Here is a 23035-nt window from a genome sequence, read left to right as displayed (position 1 = left end):
TGGAGGGTAATACCACTGATGTACAAGTGGGTTTTGTACAGTTCAGTTGACGCTGAAGTAAATTCTGCTGCTGTAAAATCTCAGGTGCACACAAATGTGGTTTGGGGGGAGTATCAATTACACCGGTGCAGATTGCAGATCACTGTACAGATCAAGCCTTCAAAATAGAAACCCACATGAGAAATAGTTCAAGTACTATTTTACAATATGTTGAAGCAAAATAAAACTTCCCCTGAAGTTGGTCTTTTGTTCTGTTGTTTAAAAAATACCAAGAAAGTCAATGTTTGGAGTACAACTTTATGGGGAGGAGGAGGGGAAACTAAGTCCTAATAATATAATGTTTAACTGTAAAGGATTTATTTGGATAAAATATTGCAGTCAAAAAAGTTTCCCACTCCTTGTGCCTGTAAAATAACTGCAAAACTACCCAGCCTACTTTTAAGTTTCCCCAAGTGCTTAAACCAGTACTTAATTTTAAGTGTATTGATTACTGAAAAGAATCAGGTGCCTAGCAGAGGGCTGAAAAGCAGAATTGCTAATAGAAGCTAAGATAAGGAAATAAAAACAACAGTCAGAAGAACATATGTAGCCAAATCTGCAGTGAATGCTGCTGGGATCTGAACAATGAGGAAAGAACAGCAGTTCTGAAAGCCTGTGAATGGTAATGGGGTTGCTGTGAAAGCCCTAACATCCTGATTACTTCCACGTCTGCTTGTGCTGCTCAGTAGAAAATTCTGTTTTCTGCATTTGAAGGTAGCCTTTTGGTGCTTTGCTCTTCTTTCTATGTGGTGGAAATTCAAAAATCTACTTAAGTGGCTTTTTGTTGGCTTGAATTTTGCTTTTAAAGCTTTACCACTAGCTAAAATGCTTCAGAACTACTTTGCTTCTCTTAGTCTTGAGTCTAATTTTTTTTTTGGAAGAAGAAATGATAATGCTAAGGTGTCTTTCATTAGCTGATTAAATATTAAGTGTAGTTCAGTGGACAAGACAGCAATGCAATTTCTTTGACACATCAGGTTACTTTACCAAGAGACCCTAGCAATCTGGTGAGATGTCAGATTGGATTAAGTTGTTTGAGTCTTTAATTTATTTATTTATTTATTTATTTTGTATTTAGGGATTAGTAATAAGGAGACAAAACTCAGCTCCAGTGGTACTATGATGAAATACTTGATGTCAGTGGCTCCCTAAGGCAGTGTCCTAACTTCTTATAAAAGCAGTGAGTGAGCAATGAGCATTTGGCTGTTATACTCTGAACTGTGTGTTTAGCTTTGTGTTTGAATGGACAAGCAATATTTTGCTATTTACTTAGTACTATAGCTGCTCAGGCTTTATTTTTCTCTGAAGAAAGTGGGGGTAAAAAAAAAAATCATCTTATAAACTAGCAGGAGCAGAAGTCTGGGTTTCACAGAACGATCTCCAGTAGCTGAAGATAAATTTTCTGGTAATGGCAGTATACTTTGTGTGTATAGACAGCAAATTCAAAGAATGCTTTAGAGTAAATATAGAGCCATACAATATGTCTCTTGGGATAGATGTTAATTTGAATCCTGAATGATGTATCACTCTAATAAAGTCAAAGTCAGAAGGAGCTAAATAAAGGATGTCCTTCACCTGCTGCTGGGCCTGTCACGCATTTTGGAGATGAAGTAGTGGATTACATTCACACAACTAATGAAAGGTCTTAACAAATGAGAGGATACGCTAAAGAGATAGAGCAGTAGGTCTTGATTCAATAAGGAACCAACTGTTCCCAAAGTGCTCTTTTTTTTCCCTCCCCTCCCTTGATTAATCTGTATTTGAGACTGTTGACCCGAGTGATCGCTCCCAAATGATCGTCTTTTGCTTTCAGTCTGCCTAGTCACTATTAATCTAAAGCTGAAGCTCTATACTTTCCTAAGATAGTTTCACTTGTTCTGCCTGTCTCAATAGGTGTTTTTAGAAGACATGTCTTTAATTAAACTTGGGAGGACTGAAACTAAAAATCCCAGGGAGGGTTTTAGCACAAGGAATGAAGAACTGCTGGTGCTTGAATATTGAAATATTTTGGCAGAAATAATAAAGTATGCTCATTACATTTGCTAGGAAGGAGAAGGCTGGAATTCAACAAACTGAACAATGGCAGAGATTTAACACTTGGGTATAAGAACATTTTAGAAAAAAATGTATAGGGTGGTAATTTTCCAAGGGGGACTGGAAGTAAAATTAAAATCAGATCAAGATGCATGAAAAGATATTGTGTACCATTTTGGACTCGTGTTCTGTGATGCTCTGACATTATTTTGGCAGTATGAAAAGTAGCACTTTTATAAGTGAGTTCACACTTTCCCACTAATTCCATCGCCACAGAGCCACAGCAACATAACTGGTGAAGAAAGGTGAATATGATGGATTGGATAAAGTGCATGGATTAATAGGTGTCAGAGCAGAGAAAAAATGTGCAATGAAGAGAAATGGGACATGGGAGGAGAAGGAAAACAGGTGTTGTGGCTTACTAGGAGGTTTATGGAATTTGGCACAGAGCATGATCGCATGTTCACTGAAGTTGATGGCAAAGCTCCCATTAACTTTAATCATGCAGAATCCAGACATTTCCCAGGGTATCTGGAAGAAAGTAAGAAAGATTGCAGGGGAGCAAAATAATCATGAAAAGATGGGAACTTGGAGAACAGCAACACTGAAAAATACAAGCTTGTCAGGAGCTAACCAACAGAATATGGTGATTTATTAATAATAACTTTATCCTGTATTATTGACCAAGTGAATACAACTTCAATGAAAGGCAGAACTGGTTTAAAGAATTCCTGTTGTCATCTGAATTTATATAAATAAATGTCCAAAAGTCAACTCCTGTGAATTAGCATGGCTCAGAGCAGTATGTCTATTTGTTGATTGACTGTGATGGTCCAGAAAGACTGTATTATTCTGTGTAGATGCTTCTAGCAATGATGATCATCAGACAGTAGTCATTCTTTCTTCCTTAAGGAAGAATTGCTGACAGAGATAGTCTTAACCTCATATGTTCGTCCTGTTTGTGTGTCTTTAAATATGGTTAGTTCTCTTCCCTACCTAAATGTTCTCAGAGGTGACTGAAGGACATCTGGAAAGGGCTGGTGGATTCACTACAACGCAGCTGGTTTGAATTCAGTACTACCACTGCACTAGGAAAATGGCTCCAGTCCTGCTGAAACCACAATCCTCTCAGCCTGTTCAAATTCTGTCACTGGGCAGTGGGACTTAACAACACATAGTAAAACTAACAGTTTGAGTGTCTTCAAGATATTTTTATCTTCTGAGCCATGTTTGAGAGTACTTGGAAGTTGTAGATTGCAAGTAATCTATACACGTTATGGAGCAGTGAGGAAATCTTAAAACCAGATGATACCATAAAAAAAACAGAGAGGAGGCGGGAAAAAAAAGCTTAATCTGTACATAAATTACCTCTTTTTTTTTCCCTGAAGAAAACAATGGATCACAGAAAGGTGGAAATTATAATAATAAAAAACTTGTTAATAAGACATTTTTGGTATAAGCAGAGCTAGGACTCCTGAAAGGAAGGTTTTGTGAATAGTAGAGAAAGTGATATCGTTGTTGTTGTTGTTATTAGTTATTAGTCTTATCAAGCTTTCAATTGTATAACCACACTGAGTTGTAAATATCCTTTATCATTAGGCTGCATAATTCTACTTTATTTATTTTACTTTTAAAATTCAGTTGTCTATAATCATGGCATTATTAACTGTTTATATGTGTGTATATATATATATTTTTTTTTTCTGAGAAGGACTTGGGAATAGGAAACAAGACTTCTGTCTTCTACTGGCAGAATTTCTGTTTCTGAGCACAACATTTCCCAGAGTTATTTTCATGGATTGTACTTAATAGTTTGGACCTAGGCTAAAGGTCTTATTTAAAAACAAAACCAAGCCCACTGTTCCTTGATACCTTTACACTCAATATCAGTTGCAGGATGCACTTGGCATGTGCAGACTTGCAAGCAGGGAGAATTCAGCACCATTACTGAATGAATTATTGAGAGGGGCTAATGCAGCTGACTTTTCTAACAATTATTTCATGCAACATAACTTTCTGTCTCTGGCACCTGGCTTTGGCCTTCACAAGAGCAGTCTGTGGATGCCAGGCCTGCTTAAGGAATACCTGTTTTTGGTGTACGTGTGGGAAGGCCTTTCCAGTCCCAGCGCAGCTCTGGTGGATCCACAGATGAATTCTGCATTTTTTGACTGCCTATCCTTGGTTCTCTGGTAGTGATGATTGTCCCCCGTTATAAATTGGCATTGCCTCTGTCTGGTAAAAAGTGTTCTCTTCATGCTCCTACTGACAACTGTGTTATGCTCCTATTGACCCTGGTGTGCCTCCTCATTCTTGACACATCTGTGAGGGACTTGATGGCCATGATAGTGGCTGCAAGCAGCTGGTCCTGCTGAGGACTGCCACAACTAAAAAGGCCTTGTATCAACAACATAAAAAGGATTTGGAGATTGCAGTTTAGTTTTGTCAACCCTGGCTTTTGAGTGGTATCAGATTATTTAGCGTTAACTGCAATTTAATCCTTAGCAATCTTAGAACTTGCAGTGTTATACAATAGCTTGAGGAACAAGGACACTGCAGAATTAACCATAGCAAAAATATACATATTTTGCATTAATATGTGCTCCAGATCAGTTGTTATATTCATTTGTTTAATCATCATAATGGCAATCCAGTTCTTTCTCACCACCTGCAAAACTGCTAGATCTTGGCTGATGTGTTATGTGAATAGCAGTATTCAGTCATCATCACCCTAATGACGTATTAATTACACATACCTCTGTCTTGTTCTGTGACTGGCTCTTACTTGCCCATCCACACATTCTATATTTTGTCAAAAGTGCATAATATTAGATACAGATTCTTGAAGACTGTTTTCTTGGAGGGAGATGACAGTATTTTTCTAACCTAAGAACAATAAAAAGCAAAGGATGGAGGCTGTGCACACAAGAGCCTGAGCATGGAGCTTGCCAAAGCTTTATTTGCTAAGGAGGTGGAGAGTCCAGGGGACAGGAGAAGCCATGCACGTGTAGCCATGCACAGCACTGAGTTTGGGAGCGAGCACAGAATCAGAGCAATATCTTGCAAGGCAAACCTCTTAACCCAGATAATTATTTTTACACTAACAAAAATGGTAACTTTATTTGGTGTTTATGTACTTTGTTCCTTTCTCAGAATTTTCTTCTGTTTACAATTAAACATAAACTACATGGGATGATAAATCTATTTTAAGTTACTTTTCTGTGAGTTAAGTTTGTTAAGCACTTGACCTGACATAGAGATCTCAGGTAGCTGAGTCCTTATCAGTGCTGATAAGGCACTGATTCAAAGTTTTGAGCTTTGCTGGGATTTGAATGAATCCTAAATCACAGATCGTCAAAGGCATGTACATATTATCACTGCCTGGAGTTGTGTCTCTGGATATTTGATTGTAATGCTGACTGTCCCCAGTGCTTTCAATGGTCTAGTACTGGAACGCTCAGTGTGATGAATAAGACAACTGCAAAATTTTGCAATCAAATATGGCTTATGGGGTTAATTCCATGTTTCATTATGACTGTCTTCAATTTAATTCTGCAAGGCTGTAGAACTTAGCTTATGAAAGTTGAAATATCAATAATCTGCAGCACCTGAAATATTTGAGTACAAAATTTAATTTAGTGATAGGATGGGAAGTCTTTTGATTGTAGTAGAACAGTGAGTTTCATATAATTTTGAGTGGAGTTTATAGAAGTATTTCATAGCTTTCTGAATAACTTATTGACAAAACTGACAAAACCTGCAGGAAGTTTTTCTTGTTTGAAACTTCCAAAATGTCTTGGATGTAGATCTCTACTTGGATGGAACAAAAGTAGTTAGCTCTCGCGGCAGTAAAGTTAAACACTGGTATGTCACTCATTTAAAAATTACTTAATTAGGTACTTCTGAAGTATCACATATACATAACTTGTGACTACCTAATATCCTCCTCTGTTCAAGAACACTTTTGAAAATGTGCTGATGGCAGGTGTAACAGACCACTACTTAGAAAGTGCTGTTCAAACACTTTATATCATCTTTACTTCTTTGTTTCGAAGTAAATGCACTGTTTCTCCTCTGCCTGCCTCAGACCTTATTTCGCTGATCATAGTTGAAAAATGGAGTCCAATAACATAAAATGACATTAAAGGGCAATGCCTGTTGCTCTAAAGTGCCAGTAACTGTACCTTGTGTTGGAGATTTATGGCTGGGCAAACTTGCTCATCAACTTTCATTTCAGGGGACCATTTAAATCTTCAGAAACTGTATAATTCAGGAACATTTTTGCTTTGTGTCTCCTGCAGTGCCTCGTGCCTGCTGAGCACTTCCACCCTGCTGTGAGGTTAAATATGTTACATCTGCATTCAGTGCTGTATTTAAAGATATCACAGATACTTGGGTATGGAAATAAGTGTTTGTGTCAGTGTCCCCATATATTATTCTTTTGCTCAACTCTTTCTGTCTGAGTTATTTTTCTTCTGCTGCCAATTTCATCTACTAGCAAACAATAAGCTTACACACATGCCTCCTGTCTGAACTGTGATTCCTGAAGTCCCCAGCTCAGATGTGTGAGTTACTATGTTAGGAGTTGGGGAGACATGTATTGCTGGAAATACTGGCTTCAAGGGAGTAAAAGGCATGATTTTGCAAGAGCAAAAGAGAGGAAATATTATTACTTTAATCTCAGTATTAAGTAGATAAAGTACCAATCTGGAGAAACTTGTCCCAATGTCATCTAAATTTTTTGTCGTAAAGCCAATGAAACAATTTTGATTTCCCTAGTGCTTAACCTCACCCTTCCTTCACAATATCCTTTATTTTAAAATAATCCCTAAATCCTGTTCATATCAAGAGAGAAAAAAAAAAAAGTATTTTGACACAGAAATACTATTAATTTGGAAGTAGTACCCAGAGTGTCTATGGTATAAATCCAGCAGCACCAAATAAATTATTGATGCCTTCCTAGTCACCAGGGTCTTCTGATATAGAGACTAAATTTTTTTTTTCTTTTAACTACATGTAGAATGATATCTATATGTCAAAATGTTCAATCTGCTTGCTCATTATTGGCAAGAGAAGGAAATTTTGAACCTTCTTCTGGCACATCTCCACCCCTAAATCTGCTGCACGTAGCTGTTCTAATGTTTCTTTTTTTCCTCTGGAGTAGGCACAATTGCTCTTTGTCCTCTGTCGAGCAGATCAGCACACAGGGAAATCTCATTCCAGCCCCAGCACAACTTGACTCCTGTGGAGTTTCAGTACTGAATCCTGGCCATCTGTGTCTCACTGCTTCAGCAAGTTTCCTCATAGTGTTGTCATTAAGCATTTTATGCACGCAGTCTTTGCACTTGGAAATGAGCAATGTTGTGCTAATCTAATTCTAGGGCATCAGCTACACTGTGTAAATTTGTTGGGACTTGTTATTTGGACCAGAATACATATTGCCATTCAATTCCCACTCCCTACCCCCCTAGTCCTCTAACCACATAATATTCAGATATCTGTCCTATTTTAGGCTACTAGTTACTCATGCAAGAAACCTTGGCTTCCTCAGAAATATACTTCTCTATTGCTATTGAAAAGTATTCATCAGACCCTGTTCCTCATAAGACCCATTACAGAGACATTAATGCAAGAGGAAAGGGTCACATAACACTTTAACTTCTGGTGTTCTGCAGCTTGGAACCTTGTCACCTGCTATGTATTATCTATGTAATTTCCAGTGATGTGGTACTATAAAGACGCCTTTTGAAGGAGGTAAACATGCTTATTTCCAAATAACTTTTTCTGTTGCCATTTTGAAAGAAGTAATACACTTCTGCATTAAAGTTTTTTTGAAAAAAAAACCAAAACCCACAACAGATCCAAAACAAACCAACCCCAACAAAACTAATAACATTTTTATCTAAAGTTAGAAGTAAGATTTCTTCTTTGTTATTAATAGTGAAGTAGCAACCAGCTGTCTATGTCAGCAATGGAATACCTATTTCATTAGCCATTCTTCACAGCAAACAGATGGTTCCTGCCACAAAACACTAAACAACTAAATACATGATGAAAAATGAGTGGATATGACAATCAGGAAATGCAAAGAAACTCTATACTAGAGGCACTGAGCACACAACCTAGGTGGCTTGTATGCACACACCAACCAGTACATGCCTTGATTACTCCTTTCAGCTGCAGTAAAAGTGGAGGAAGTTGGAAGCAGATAGACCAGCAAGGCAAACTGGTAGATTTTATAAAGATTGGAGTATCACCTGGCTCATCTTGACATGTGCTACTGACAGCAGAGGGTTTTTGGGCATAGGCTCTTTGCCTTCCCATTGCCAAAGAGTCCTGGAAACTGCTGCGAGTGCAAAATACTTCCTGCTTCTGGGATACCAGTAGTCTGCCTCCTCTGTATTATCCAAGAGTTTTTCCTTCGGTTTATTGAATTTGAGTTCATCAGTGTGTTCTTAAATATTCCAGAACCATAAGCCCGTCTCTCCATGAGTTTGTGAAGCATAGTCCAATGAAAGACATGCAAGTGAATGTGTTCAGTGATTTTTGTTTGTTTTTCTTAGCTCTGGAGCACACTTTGAATCTGTGAGACGTCCCTTTCTCAGAAAGGATTGTGAGGGGCTGCATTGCAGGTTCTACCTGCAGTAAGGACAAGTGGTGTCATCCCAGTGACCATGAGGAGACCTGCTGTCATACAGCCCTGCTCTTATGTGGATGTTCCCAGCAGCTAGCTGGGCTGGCAGCTATAGATATACAGCTTTCTGTCAAAAGTCCAGGTCCAGAACCTTATTTTGTAAGTTAAGAAAGAAGTTTTTATCAAATTGATTGTTTGCATGTGTGTCAGTTTTCCACTGCTCGGTTGCATGGTTGGGTTGGTAGGATGCATATTTTCTAGTAATTTGTGGATGTGAGTGAAGTTAAACATTCAAGAGAATTTTCTCACTGAATAAGATGAATAGATGCTGTTTATTTTACGTTGCTCTTTTCACGCTTGGTAGTGACAAAGACCCCTGTAGCAGGAAGCAAGCAAATTTTAGCCTTATTTAATAGTTGTCTCGTGTCTCTCCATCATGTATTAAGCTACACAACCCTGCTGAGCAGAAATAACTTTCTTACCAAAAATAAAAGGAAACAAATTTCCTCAAAAGTAGGCAGTTCATAATGATCTGAGTGATATTTGCACAAAAGTGATTTAATCTGATCTAGACTGTCCCTATTTCAAAAGTAAAAGGATAAAAAGTCCTCTGAGATGAGGGGAAGGATTCCCACTGACCCTGTAGGGTGCTGGCTGAGGGCACTTGTGGCTGGATCCTCAAAACCTGATTAGAAAGTCTTAACTTGAGTCTCCTGAAAATATCCCATCACAGGAGTTGAATCTTTTTCATTATATTTCACATCATATGGATTTGTGTATTTTTCTTTAAGGATGAATGAAAGTGTCAGAAATTGGGCGTAATGGGTGCTTCACAGCAGCTGAAAGTCCTTGGGTGAAGGACTCCCAACTGCTGGCTTGTGCTATGGTCTGGCACCTGTGAGCCAACTGTGCTAAGAGCTTGGGATAATGAGAGAGGTTGATGAATGTAGAATAGTTTGAGAGATTTTTTTTTTTTTATAACAGCTCAGCAATTCTGGAAGTATGCAAATGCATTTTTAAATACTCAGCTCAGGTTGTTGTGTTTATTACTATTTTTAGGTTACTGCAGATGGTAAATTCTTGTTAATCTTTCTTTTATGTTCCATACATTTGTTTATAGATTCCTTAACTGTAGGAACATCTGCATTTTGTTTCCCCCAGTAGTATTAAAGTTGTCACATGTATCAGATTTGTTTTCAGAATATCATTATGTGCAGCAGTGCCACCAGATTAAGGAGATGATTATGAACTACCCATACGTTTACTTCTCAGTTTTATGCTGGTCTGTAAACTGGCTGAGTGGATCTGATTTGCAGCAAGGCTTTTTTTCTGCAATATGCAGATGATTAAGACCTATAATTAGCTAATGATCTATACAGCAGTTCTACAAATTCTGTTGCTCTGATTGCCTGCTCCCCACAGAAGTCTTTCTGTAGCTTAACAGAAATTTCCGTTCCTGGCTCCTCTAAACCTCAGCTATGAAACAGCTCTTAACGCATAAAGGAACTTAACTTTCCTCTTTATAGCAGTGGAGGTGGCTATGCAAACCTCTCAGTCTGGCATGGAGAAACAGTCACCAGGCAAAAGAAGAGCTTTTTACAGTTACCCTTAAACTGCAGACAACAGTGTTGTCAGCCAGTCATCCTCCACAAAATGTTGTGGTGAAGTTAAAAACGCCACTTCTGAGGGCAGAGCGACCTGGCTCCTCTGAAGTAACTGTAAACCTAACATCTCCTTTAAGTGACAGCATAAAACAATAATAGTGTTTAGGGAAACAATGGCCCATCAAGAGCAAGTGATGTTGGAACATGGGGAGTGTTGGCCGTCCTTGACTCTCCGACAGCCCAGGAGCCGGTGAGGAAGCACAGATGGAGCCAGTCTGCATAGGCCTCTTCATGCTCACTTTTTTTTTTTTTAAACAGCAGGAAAATAATGTGCCAAAGTCCAAATGAGTCACTTCACATACAATAGGAAAAATCATAGAGTACTGAAGACCACCTTAGACGTGAGTTCAAAAGAAAAATGTGTACACATTTTGCATGTATCGCTAGTGTTCTTCCGTTAAATCCCCACTATGAATTTTCCAGGAAAACATGTGACAAACAACAAAGAGAAACTTCTCTGATTTATATTGTATGCTAGAATGGTAGAAGAAAATGTTGGAAAATAATCAGGTCAATGTTTAAAGGAAAAAAAAAAAGCTTAGGGGAGGGATAGGGGGGCATCCCAGAAAAGTTGATTTAAAGCCCTATCAATCTCTTGTTTAAATCAGTGGCAAACCTCCAAATGGCTTTAGATAGAGAAGGATTCTGCATGGAGAAAACAGGCTATGAACATATTTTTTAACTTATTCTTTAACTTATTCTTTTCCCTTTTTAAATGACTGAAAATTTAAACCACATTTAATGCAACTAGTTCTCACAGGTAATATGGAAAGCTTGCAATAGTGTTGCAACTAAATATTTCTGCATTGACAATACCAGAAGCTATGGTAGCCCCCAAAAGAAAAGTATCTTTGTAGGAAGGATGGATTTCAGCCACTAGAAATAAACAAGAAAGCTCACGTCCCCAGTTAGAGGAAAGGCTTGGGAGAAAACGTGACTATGGCAGAACAGTATGAAAAGCAAGTAAGAAAACTGAGGTTAAAGCCAAAGACCATCTGCAAGAATGGCAAACAAAGATCTGAAGATCAGATTTGAATGAAACCTTTGATGTCAAAGGCAATGTGTTGATTGATTTCTGTAGCTTTGAATTAGGGCTTTTAATTGGATTTAAATTATTATGCCAGAACATATATATCAGCAAAGTTCTCAAACCAGGCTTTTGCAAGCTGGTGGCCTATTATGTGTGAGGAAGTCATGGTGGAAGCAACAAATCAGATGACGGTTGCATTTATTCTTCGTGTTGAATCATATTTTATATTTTGGTCTCCAGACTGTTTTGTTATATCTTTGTACTCCCTCAGCATCGACTGAAATGATATTCACGGTTAATAACAGTTGGGCAAAAAATTGAATTCTATCTGTTTCTTCCATAATAAGTAACTGGAATGAAGGACTTAACAGAGAACTCCTTCTTAAACATCACATCAATGCTATTTGTGGCTTATGTCTGAAACTCTTATTCAATGTATTTGTGCAAAGAAAAACTGCTTTCCTATGCAGAAGTCCATATGATCAGACAGTAGTGCCAGCTGATCATCCAATCTGGCAAAAAAACACAGCCACATCTGATGTGTAACAGCTCATGGATTTTTGATTGGTACATCAAGATAACTTCAGTAGGATAAAATTTTTTCTATGGAAAAATCAAATGAATGAGAATTCCAGGTCTCTCTTACAAACACTTTAATTGATCCAAAAATATGTATAGGCTTATTAAAATGTTTCTTATTCTTTCATAGGTTAGACTCTTCAAGATTTTCTATCCATCTTTTTATTTTCCTGTTTTATTTTAAATTGTGCTTACAGCTGATCTGAAAGTGTAGGAAAACTTGTTTTCCTCAAGGACCTAAATGTTAGCATTTGGATGTTGAAACCCATCTGTCATCAGAAACTTGACCTAGTAAAATAGTCAATTCTATTATTTGGACATGATATAAACAGAATGGTAATAAAGAAAAATACAGTGAAAATGTAGTCATAAGCATTGAATACCTGCTGCTTTAATGACCCTTCAGGCCAGGGTGGAAGTAAATCTGGGGAGCTCCATAGCAAAGACAAAAGAAATTGGTAGTGAATATTAAAATAGTTTTGTATGTCTGATATAACTGAGAAGAATGTGAACTGAATCTTAAATATTTCTGTATTTTAGCAGCGTCACCTCAGCTTACTCTCTTTAGCAGAATAAGTTATAATGAAATTGGTACAAATTTACTAATAGTTTATTCTGAATGAGACTAGAAACGGATAAACAATCCATAGGTATCTGAAAGTAAGCATTGGCAGCACCTCTTGATACTGAACCCAGTGGTGCTGTTATGTCCCAGTCCTTCCATAATCATTGCCAGAGAGACTTAGCTATCTCTAGAGCAAATATTAACTCTGCTGCTAGATGAGATGTTTGTCATTACAACAGATAAAACAGAAATTTGAGCTGAATATAGTTGTTCCTGACTAAGGGAACTAAAAGGTGGAGTCCAAGAGCTGCAATATGCTCTTTTATTCTTTTCCTGATGAAATAATGGATTGGAAACTATCACGTATTAATCGTTTTTATTAGATTTCCTTTCTATGTCCCTCTTATGTACTTTCTGTCTAGTTTATGATTTCACATACAATTATAATCTAAAGGTGCAGGTCACCATGTTCAAAATGTTACACCCGTTTCTGGCAACATCCTCATAAATAGCCTGGAGCATATGCTTCCTGTATGGTCCCTCTCTCTTAGGGAGAAAGGCTGTTATTGCTGATAACAAATCAACTCCTCTGTGATTCATGGGAATAAAGAGCCAATATAATCTTAAGCGTTTCTGTCTCACTGACAGCCATACCACTTTATACTGTGTCCTTACTCAGGACTTCCTAGAACGGCGTGGTCATCACCTCCTGATACTCTTTGGCACCAGTGAAGTCTACAATGCCCTTGGGTGAAATGACTTTACTTTTTTGGAACAGAATTGTATTTCCTACGTCAGTAGTTTTCACTGATTCCATGGAAACTACTTTCAGGACCTTATCTATTTTCTACATGAACTTAACAGTTGATTTGCCTTTCAGTGTTTGAATTATTTTTCCAACCTACTGTTGTTTCTCTGTGAATGTGTATTTTTTTTTTAAAATAAACTCTTTTAACAAACTATGTCCTAATCCTCAGAGAAGTGAGAGAAAACAGGCTATTTGCAAAGCTGGCTTCTCTGCTACAGCTTTCTCCTCATATCAAGTGCTCTAGAGATCAAAAATAGTGAAGGAAAGTCGTGTACTTAAATCATTTGAAGCTTGTGGAACATGGGCTCATCAGCTGAACTGTTTTCTCGGAGACATTTCTTCTATGCCAGTTCTTTATGGTATGTTTTGGATATCTTTCGCAGAAGGAACTGGGTACTGCAATGAAGACAATATTATTATTATTATTTTCTCTCAACAGAGTCTCACAGATTTAGGGGAACCCTTTAAAACTGTGTTTTGTTACAGTTATAACTGAATGACTCAAAACAAATCATGTTTTAGCCTAGTATGCTCTGCAGGTCTGGGGTTTCACCTGGAAGTCATTGTTTAAATCTCTACACACACACACACAAAACCTCAAATGACTGTGAGTGTGATCTTGAAAAGACACAAAAGCATTAAAAAAAAACAATCATAGAAGTAGCATCAGAAAGTTGTTTTAACACTGTGCTTGGAAATATCCTATGAGCCCCTTCCCCTCTAGATTCAACCTAAATATCCAATTTGAGAACTTATATCATTAGTTGCTACCTTCAAATATAACACCTATTTCTCGATCTGATTAAAGGGATTAAAGGAAAGGTCAGTGCTTCTGAAATAAATTCAACAATCATTTCATAGCATGGTGTTGCAATGGTTTCCATTTACAAGTCAATTATATGTATGTACTGTAGTGCAAGAACAGGCTGAGCGACACAACATCAGCGATGACACTGTTTCAGGGGTCTGTGACTGACTGCTGGAATCAGCTATAGCCCATATAAGATCCTGAGTTTTGTCTGGGTAGCTGATTTGTCTGGCTTCTCCTATTTTGGACTCTTCTGCAGATAGAAGCATTTATCTATACAGGGTGGGAAGTGGTAATTACAAGCTCCATTTTAGATTCCATTTATTCCATTTTTAATGTTTGTTTAATTAAAAGGCCTCACTACATCCAATGGCATAACTTAGCTCATTTAGGAATGACTTTCAGAGCAGGATATATTAATGACTGTTATTTTCTACTGTTCTCTGATAGTGATCCTACTTGCTGCGTTATTTTTAGAAAGGTGTCAGTTGATAACAAGCTTTGTAAGGATGACCTCTGAAGGAAGGAGCACAACAGCCTCTGCCTCCCCCTGCCTCATCCCACCTCAAAGCAGACTCCCCCATTCCATGATAATAAAGGGTGCTGCTTCACAAGTACAAGTCACTATCTGGCTTGATTCTGTCATTTTTTTGTTTTCTAGGGATTACAGGGAACATCACGTGTTATTATGTTATGCATGGTATATTTTTCTGTTGTCTGCTTTGCGCCACAGATTTTTGATTCTTTTCTAATGGGAAAGATGATTTCCACACACCTGTGCTGCTGGAACAGGGAATAATAAAGCCTGGAGCCCCCTCCCTCCGCTTAATTTAAAAGTAAGTTTTAAGGAAACCAAACTAACCAGCAGGCTTTCTGCAGTGCATTCCTGAGTCAATTCTTTCACATGGAAGAATTATGTATATATATCCCTTTGAATATAGTCTCTCCTTACCTCCAGCAGGAGGAATCTGGAGCCCAACCCCAGCAGTTGTTGAGGTATCTGGCGGAGCAATGCAACCTTCTTCTTTCCACTGTATAGAGCGGTAGGAGAGGACTCTAGATGCATGGATGTTAAGGTGGGTTGCCAGTTCTCCAGGCTCTCAGATTAGCAGAGAGCATGGACTGTAGGCACATGCCTGTAAGTCATGGTAGGGGGAACCTGGTGAGCTGCTGCTAAGAGAAAATAAGCTCTGTGGAGCAGCGTTGCAGCTTCACAGTAGCTTAGGAGAGTGGATAGGAGGATTACTTGGCAGTTACCATTCAGTCTGATCCTGGAAAGATCAAATTGTAAAGTTTGTCCAAGCTTTTCACAAGATGCCAGAGCATTCAGCACCTCAAAGTGTCCAGGCCAGAAATTGGAAGAAAAGAGAGATGATTGCTCCTGATGACTGCCAAATCTCTATTTGTACAGATCTGGCACTTTATAAATAGCATTCTATGTCCTCATAACAATTTTATTAAATATCAACATTCATTAGAATGTTTTTATAATCTAAATGTGATGATTTGTTACTTTTTAAAATTTTAAACGGGACAGACATTTATTTGTTAAAGCTTGGTGGAAGTAGAGAACTCTTTCCCTGCTTATCTCCCTTAGGAAATTGGCCAATCAATTTTTAGCTCCTATAAAATGGGATGGAAGACAGTTCCCAAGGACTAGACTTGGAGAGCAGATTGTGGAGGTCCGTCTCATTCTGCTTAATGCAGTTCAGATGTAGGAGGCCCCACCTACTCTAAAAGATGGTTAGCTTCCAGTGATTTTCCATGACTATCTTAATTAGATCATTTTTAGCGCTGTGCAGTGTCTGTCTATAGTGAAATAGCTCTGGTGAAGGAACCAACACAGAGAAGGAACCAACAGAGATTGTATATCACAGCATGTGTGTGCAGGAGAAATTGGTCCCTATCTTCCTGTCCCGTCCTCCCTCCCCCAGAATTAAATTTTCAGACACACCCAAACTTAAACATAATTGCTTGTTTTTTAGGGATCAGTGGAAAGGAACAGAAAATTAATTGAATTTACATCCATCTCTAACACAGACCGTGGGGGTAATAAGCTTTGAGGAACTATGGTGTGAGTAATTCCAGTAAGAAGTCTTGTAAACATGGGCTGTGTATCCTGTTGGTTAATTCTGAGTACAAGAACAAAGTTTGCAGCAGCAAAATGAGTTGTCTCCCTTAGGCACCCAACTGAATGCTCAAGAGAATCTGAAATTGGAGAATTAGAGTAGAAAGTGCATCTGACAGCCCTCGAGTGTTTGTTTGTCTCAGTACACTTACTACACAAGTTTGCCACAGTTTATTACCTTAAATTGATTGTGAAATGTTGCCATTGTTTTGAGATTGCCTCATAGTTTTTCCAATCTACTAGTAAAGGGGCTTTCACATGGTTTTAGTGCAACTTCATTTCCAGCTCAACCGAAGTTAGTGACATGCTATTATCCTTTTTGTTTGAATCAAACACATCCTTTCAAAGTGCATCTTCTGGTGACCCTCTCACTGCATTTTTGTTCATATTATGGGATGAATTGGGCCGCTTTGCTAGTCCAGTGTAAGCACCCTGAAAACAGTAGCATCAGTGGTAGGTCCTCTGTGCTACTTGTCAATGACTAGGTATCCTGGACACACACTGAATCACGTATTCATATAACTGAACGTGTATCCTGGAGGAGTTTCCTATTCCTTGCGAGGAGTTGGGGTTAGATCAGGCAGGCTGGGGCACATCTCCTAGTTGACTGAAAGCATCTTTGTTTGGGAAGAATCAGACAGCAAACGTGGAGCGATCCAGTACTGCATGGAACATGAACCTCTTGGTGCTCTGCGTTCATGTGGCATGGAAAATGTCACTACAGAGGCTGCTGCTGTGATGGCCAGTGCCCCATAACTCCCCTGCTTTATCAGAAAGCAATTGCATCCCCAGAATACCAAACACATTGGTTTTAATGAGTGGGAAGATACAAGAAAGTTGCTAATTTGGCTTCTGTTGGTAAATAAAATTCATCCTTTCTCAGAGTATACATCAAAATAATATCATAGTTTCCTACTTAGCTACTTATCTCCATTCCATTCAGTTTTGCAAGTAGTTTCCCAGGTATCAAGTATGTTAACATCTGCCCAAAATGCTTCTGGAGATAGGCCTGAAGCCTTCCCCACCCTGCCACCATTTGAGTCCTCAGTATTGAATCTGAACAGTGAAGCTGGTGTGGATGGAAATAGAGAAGGGGAAATGTGAATATGTAAGAACCTGGAAAATAAGCATTACCATAGCCCTCTGCACAATGCTAAATGGAGAATCTTGGTAGTAATTAGTGGCCACCCCATCTCATGGAACTGAGTGTCTGTTTAATTTTTTTCTCCTCAGTGATACTCCTGTTTACATCCCTGTGAAGTATTTTCAGAAATAATTGTGTAATTCAGGAGCAGAGGAACTAGCTGACTGACCAGTCACTTCACTGGTTTGCTGGGTCACCTTGTATTGGTTCATTTCTGGGTGATATTATTCCTCCATTGCTAAAATTTATTTGAGAATAAATTCTTCTTCAAGGATTTCTGAAGTGTAAATAATATTTGCAAAGGATTTTGTTTCACGCAAAAAAAGCAGTGTAACAGCATCGTGATATGACACATTGGCTTTTTACATTTATTATTTGTCTTCAAATAGCCTTTTGGCTCAGCCAAATGAATTGCTGGATGCAAAATTTCAATGTCAGCAATTTCATATCGTCCCTACTGCCTTATTTAATTCTTGCTTGAAAATCTCACTTGTGTTCTTAATTTTACTGGGTGCTTGCTGATCAGGCTGCTCATCATAGTAGATGAATTATGCTCTGCAAACAATACTTCGATATTTGTTGGTGGCAGGGATGGAACCGTCTTATTACTCTGGCAAATGTGATCTAGGAGACCTTCAGTTTGTCTTATACATAATCTCTGTTTTCCAATTATTGTTTACTCTTTCTTTAACTGATCTTTTAAAGAGCACCCTTTCCATACCCTTTGCATTGTCCTTTATATATTTTATTTATTTATATATTTTTTTATTCATCAAGAAAAGTAAAGCTGACATAAAATGAATCTGGTGTAAGGTGCTGCTCTGAGTGGTGCTGCTGTATCAGGGAAGGAGGATGGTACAGTGCCATCCTCAGAGAAGTTATTCCCACTGCTCCAAGGGTTCCTATATCGCATCATTCAGACACTGCAGAAATCACTGGATGATTTTCAAAATACCAGCAGCAATGTCATTAAAGATCTGCAAAGTACAATGGTTAGGGGACAATGCAAAACACTATTCAGGACTGATGGAAATTTCCATGAAATTGGGAGATGTGGAAAAAATACTGAGAAACATCACAGGTTGTAAACTAAATGTTAATCATTTGTGGATCTATATGGATCACAGAAATTTGAGGAAGCTTTTGATAGAAAGACGATAAGATTATGCTACATCATCTGGTGCCTGGAATACATAAAACAAACAACCAAACAAAAAAAAACCAACAGTCAGGGATTTTCCATGCATAATTATCTATACTTGTATTTATGTAACCTTCTACAGCATATAATGTGCCAAGTGTAAATTGGACATCTTCCTTTATTCCAGATGAGAATTTTCTCTATTTTAAACATGGTTGCAGCAAACTAAAAATTAAGAACACACACAGGGCTTGTTTCTCCAATAGGAAAGGGCTTTGTAAACCAATAGCAGTACTTAAGCTTAATGAGAAGCTAAGCAGAATATTTCTGCCAGCTATGCTGGTGTAAGGGGTTCAGCAGCAGTTGTGTGGCCAAGGAACAAAAGGAAGAGTGACCTTGGTATCCTTAAATCTCATTCTTCTTCTTGGTTTTGATGAAGCTATGCTAATTTGGGGAATTTATTTTATTGTGACCCAAATGAGAAATAATATACTACCCTAAGCTACATAACAAAACTAAGTACTTTTTGAAGTGGTTCAAATTATTATAAATTCAGTTTTGAACATTTGTCTCAGTACTTGTACCCCTAAAGAAAAAATACTGCATATGGTTATATTTTAAAAGCCCCTTTAAACCCAGATTTGATACTTTGTTTGCTTTACTTGGACTCAACTTTCTTTTCTTTTTCCTTTTTTTCTTTTCTGTTATGCTGATTTTTGTTTGTTTGTTTGTTTCTGCTGTAATAATGTGAATGAAGCTGTTTCTGTTGGTTGTTACTTAGACGGCTTTTTATAGAACTTGCTTCTTGGTCAAGCATTCTGTATAGTTTTTTGATTCTTTCTCCCTTCAGTTTTAGCTCTTCTCCTCACCTTCCCCTCCTAAGCCCCACTCCCTTCTTCTTTTTCTTCTATCTCACATATTTATATCTCTTTTTCAACACTTACTTGTGTTACTTTTTTTCCCTCTTACCTGCAGCTGTTGAGAACTCCCTAAATATAACTATTATTGTTCTACATTTTTAGCTATATTTTAAAATAAAGTATTAATGATATGTGTAAATATGTAGAATATATAGAATCATACCCGTGTATCTAATTCTAATTTAAAATACATAATATTTTTCTTTTAACTTGCATAACAGAGAGTTTGTCAGTTCTTAGAGTTTGACTAAAACAGAAATAGATTTTTTTTTTTTTTAATTTTGACATGAGGGACATTGTATATTATTCCAGAAGGACATAAAAAGATAAAGTTAGTGCCTATCTCTAAAGGGACTGAAAAGGAATTATTATCGATGAGTCAGCTTTGCTTCAATGCATGGAAAAATACTGGAACTGAAAATCAAGCCAACTATTTGTAAGAAGCTGAAAAAAGCAGAGCTTAAAAAAAAAAAAAGAAAAAAAGAAGAAGAAGAAAAGTTGTAGTCAACACAGGCCTGTCAAAAATATATTAAATCTATTTATCTTCCACCCAGGACAGGCTAAATACCCTTCAGTGGTAGAGAAAAGGTATTGCATATTGTTACATTATTAGAGCTGTGGATATTTTCACAAGCAAAGTAAAAACAGCCTAGATGCAAGATGCATCATTAAGAAATGAAGTGAAACTCTAAGACTATACTCAGCAATTTTCAGTGGTCTGCTGTCAACTATTTAAATTAGCTAGTTGGGCAATGGTTTAGAGAGTGTACTCGCTAAATTATCTTTGTAGATGCTATCCTCCTGAGAAAATCAGCAAGAATTTTCAAGCACGGGTTGGACTTTAAGATAAACATCGAAGCTGGACACTGTGGTATTGCTTCTCTTTCATCTCCACTGAAGTGGGAGAAATCTTCAGCATAGGAACACCATTGCTTGCAAGGGTTCAGTTAGGCTGATACTGATCACAAATGAGTCTCGTTCACAGATAAGGTCACATTAAAATAGGTCACTGGGGAATGCCATAGGCGTGATACGGTAAACAACAGTTTCTGCTGAAAGGTGCAATAGCCTTGAAGCTGGTTTATGGTGTCAGCCTTGGGGCTCCATGTTCAGTAAGGACGGGCTTTTTAAGATGGCCATTGGGTGAGCAGCCAAAATGGTCAGAACCTGTAAAACTGAAAGGACTGGGCTGGTCAAGTCTTTGTTTAGTCTAGAGGAGACAAGAAGGAAGCACATTGTCTTCAAACATGTAAAATGTTATGTTTCTCCTAACATGCTATGTTCTAGGCAAAGCAAGAAGCAATACAGGAACTGCAGCATGATAGGTTTCTGTTAGATTTTAGCAAAATATGATGGCTAATTATGAGGTTAAATAAGCTTTGGGATAGATTATTGCAAAAAGATCTCATTACTAAGGGCTTTAACAGTGAAGTTAGAGAAATCTGTCAGAAATAGCTGGCATGCAGTTTGATCCTGCTTGGTGGAGGTAGATAGCTTAATGAATGACCTTTTTATTTCCATTTCAGCTTTATTCTTTAAGATTTTTTGATCAGAAGAAAAGATTCCAGAGCAAAAATAGATAGGCTTATATTTCAGTCCTGCTGCTCACTCAGATTTGGATATGGAGAGTGTTCTGAAGAGCTGACAGTGGTATTTTGAAAATAGGCACATGTGGAGTTTGTTTGACAAGATATAAGAAAATTTTAAAGATGGGCCTTTAGAGGACCTCTATCTCCTTTTCTGTAGTATGATAGCAATTAGGGTGACTCTTCTTCTCTGTAATGCCACAATGTTGTTTGATTTATAGATTGGCTGATGTTTTTCTCTTTCAAAGACTTTTTTTCTTCATCTATAAAAAATGCTCTCTTGGAGACTTTTGATTAACATGGAACAAAGAAACATTATTTCACTTGTGAGAATATTTTTGTGGTACTAGAAATATTCTCAAGGGTGTGAATTTTATGGGGATTGTTTAGCAGCACAGATTCCACCTAGTTTCCCACATTTCCTTTGTAATTTGAAGTCTGAGATTAAAATTCAAGTATTACCAGTCAGTTTTCCCTAGTAAAACCCTATTAAAACCATATTTCTGAAACAAAAATTACAGTATGACCAAAACAGTTGGAATGTTCTCACTAAGGCGTATCTGCAATACTCGATAGCTATTGGCATTTTAGATTTATGAAGAGCCAGCTGTGAGACTTTCACAAAACAGAGCTTTTGATTTATTATTAATAACAAGCAGAAGCATGCATTGAAAAACAAATTGCACAATGTGATAAGCTCATGAAAAAAGTATTTTTTACTAATTTTCTGTATCAAAAGTGATTGTGAACGTGCATAATAAATTAATTTGCCCATAAGTAGTCAGAAAAATGACCCCTCTAAGGGTACAAAATTATTTTTTTTCTTGTATTTCGTTTTTTTTCTTTTTAATGTTTACAGGATGGATAAAGATGAAACTGCCTTTGAGTATGTACCAGGAATTGGTTGTGTTGGATGCTAGTAATCCACACTGAGAAGGACACTGATTTATCCATGTGATCTTTAACCTGAAAAAATAGATTTTTTTTCCCCCCTCACAGATATGGTTAGCTAATTACTGCTTAACTGCTTACAGAACTACCAGGAGAACTATTGAAATTAATTCAGTCATTCAAGACATTTTGACATGAATATTGACATTCATCCAATTTCCTTCTCACAGGGATTTTCCTTTCTATTCTTCACTGGTATTTAGTTTTACTAAATATCAAACCGATTTCTCATTGAGATTTATCAAAAAAAAATTAGCAATACTATTTTAATAAATCATTCTTTCACTTATTTTTTTTAAATGTATCTTTGGTTAGAATGAAAAGGTGGAGCATGTAGTAATGTGTTTGTAATAGTGTATTTCTGTACATGGCAATACATCATTATGGGACAGTAGGTGAAGGAGGAACAGTGTGAAGAAAATAGTTTATTAAAAACGTCAGTCCACTTGTTTTAGGAAGAACAATTTGGAAGACCAAAGTACTCCCAGGTTTCTAGGTTTGCAATGATACTAGCTGATGTTGACCTAGTTTCTATAACCAGGTTTATGTAAGTGTTCATCCTTTATTCTTCTTTTTTCTTTCTTTTGTTTTATTCTTCTGAGGGAGAAAATACATGTGATCCAGTGCAATTCTGTCAAAGTACCAGGAGCCCCAGTAAAATTTTATTGAATGTATAAAACAGATTTAATTGATGAAAGGATGTAGTTGAAACTCTGAGCCTATATATATACACACACACATATATATAATCTTCAACAGGTTTAAGTACTGTAAGTTATATGAATAATAGAACTGGATTATATTTTCAAAATATCTTGTTTATTACAGCATGGTATTTAAGATTATGATACCAAAGTATAATACTATCAATATATATTTTGTCACATAAATATGAACCATCAGTAAAACTGTTCATTTTGTAATTAATAAAAATTGCTGCAGATTTGAAGTTAGTTTCACATCAATATTGTTTTCTGCAGCAAGTGTTACTTGCTGTCTTTCTGGGA

At 37.3% G+C, this 23035-nt stretch overlaps 1 long non-coding RNA gene across 5 annotated transcripts in view; it reads left to right on the top strand.

Annotated features, from left to right (window-relative positions):
- The first annotated feature begins 90 nt into the window (after nucleotides 1-90).
- Nucleotides 91-23035, top strand: part of LOC310898696 — a 94795-nt gene continuing 71850 nt past the window's right edge. For all 5 annotated transcript variants that reach the window (XR_014583551.1, XR_014583552.1, XR_014583553.1 and 2 more), the window contains exon 1: nucleotides 91-753. This is a non-coding gene — a long non-coding RNA (uncharacterized lncRNA). The remainder of the gene's footprint in view (nucleotides 754-23035) is intronic.

The sequence above is a fragment of the Anser anser genome, assembly GCF_964211835.1.
Source record: "Anser anser genome assembly, chromosome: 4".
NCBI lineage: Eukaryota > Metazoa > Chordata > Aves > Anseriformes > Anatidae > Anser > Anser anser.
This window is presented reverse-complemented; position numbering and strand designations above follow the sequence as displayed.